The sequence below is a fragment of the Nicotiana tabacum genome, chromosome 8 (genome assembly GCF_000715075.1).
Source record: "Nicotiana tabacum cultivar K326 chromosome 8, ASM71507v2, whole genome shotgun sequence".
In the NCBI taxonomy this organism is placed as follows: Eukaryota; Viridiplantae; Streptophyta; class Magnoliopsida; order Solanales; family Solanaceae; genus Nicotiana; species Nicotiana tabacum.
The window spans coordinates 1,772,577-1,774,490 of record NC_134087.1 but is presented as its reverse complement, the minus strand read 5'-3'; positions in this window follow the sequence as shown (position 1 = coordinate 1,774,490).

Genomic DNA, 1,914 nt, shown 5'->3' with positions numbered 1-1,914 from the left:
TGGAAGATTTGATCTTTTGCGATTGTTTAGTCTTTGGTATAAGACAATAGCATAAATGAATTCTTTTCTCTTGAGCTTTAGGTATGTAATTAGAACATAACAATTACGGGTACGGTTCCCGTGACGTAGTTGTGACGCTTAAATTCTAAAATTCGGGGTACATTTATGTGACCCTGCCACGATTTAATCTTTTTTTAATAAAATAAATATGTTTTGGATCGTGGGTACGACTCCCGTGACATGATTCGCAACGTGTAATCAAATAATTAGTTGTATAACAATCGAATTATTAAAAGCGATTTAAAAGAATAGAAATGCACATAGGTTTCAAACATGTAAAAGATCAGATAATTAGGCCAATAATAATAGTTGAGCGACCGTGCTAGAACCACGGAACTCGGGAATGTCTAACACCTTCTCCTGGGTTAACAAAATTTCTTACCTGGATTTCTGTGTTCGCAGACTATAAAACAGAGTCAATCTTTCCTCGATTTGGGATTAAGAAAAAAAACCGGTGACTTGGGACACCATAAATTATTCCAAGTGGCGACTCTGAATTCTAAATAAATAATCTAGTTTTGAATGTCACTTTAATTGGAAAAACTCCCTTATACCCTCGGGGTAGGAAAAAAAGAGGTGTGACAGCAACCTTTTTCATAATGTATGATCTCTTTTTTTCTTTTGTACAATATCAATATTATATTATCTCCATTTTGTAGTTTTGTTTATATTTTTTTGGCGTGCATGCATATAATATAGTTGACATAATACTAATTAGTTTCATACATGTAACTTGCTTGCACATATGTTCCTACCAATATTATTACTTTTATATAATTATATTTTATATTGATTAAATCTTTAATACATATTACTTTATATTTTATACTTTAACTGCATAAAAATAAAAAATTAATTAAAATCTCCTATGTATAATAAATATTTAAAATTTATCTTTTTAAAATGATGCTAATTGTAAAGTAAATCTTTACTATCCTTTATTGTAATTTGACATGCAAAATTATTTTTTGAAAAGATTGGTCAAACACAATTTATATATCTAATATGACAAAAAGTACTTCTCAAACAAATAGACCTAACACAAATTGCTTATCTCAAAAGTTACTTTTTCGAAAAGCGCTTTTGAACAAAGGTACTTTTCAAAATAAATAGTGTCATGACCCAAAACCAACCGTCGTGATGACGCCTATTGTGGAACTAGGCAAGCTACTAGTCAACATCTCAACACAGTAAAAACTTAAAAATAAAGACGAAAGCAATTAATATTTAAGGAAAATCCTTTGAAACAGAAATAATCCAAAATATGATACAATCTACCCCAAACTGGGTCACAGAGTACATGAGCATCTATACCAGAGTAAAGTCTACTACAATGTCTAGGGAATAAGAACTGAAATACAGATAGAGATAATGAAGGAGAGTCAAGGCCTACGAACGCCATGCAGCTACCTCGATAGTCTCCGAATCCCGACTCTTCAATCAGCAGCCGCCGTGACCAGAAGCACCTGGATCTGCACACGAGGTCCAAGGTGTAACATAAGTACAACTAACTCAGTAAGTAAAAAGTCCAACCTTTGGGCTGAAAGGTAGTGACGAATTCAACCTGCACAGTTCAAAATAGAAATAACAGTGCAGAAACGTAGGCATACTTTCAAATAAAATAGATAGCTCAAGATAGTAAAATAGATCAAATCTAAACAATGTGAAGAATATAACTCTGCTACTTCTACATGCCAATGCACATGCTGTATGCCATGCCCTATGCTGACAGCCTCATGTGCTCGCACTCTCAAATGTTCAATCACTCGGTACTGTATATGGCACATACGACCCAAGAAAGATCCATCCCGGAATATATACATCACTGACCATCAGTCACCCAGTATCGAGTAA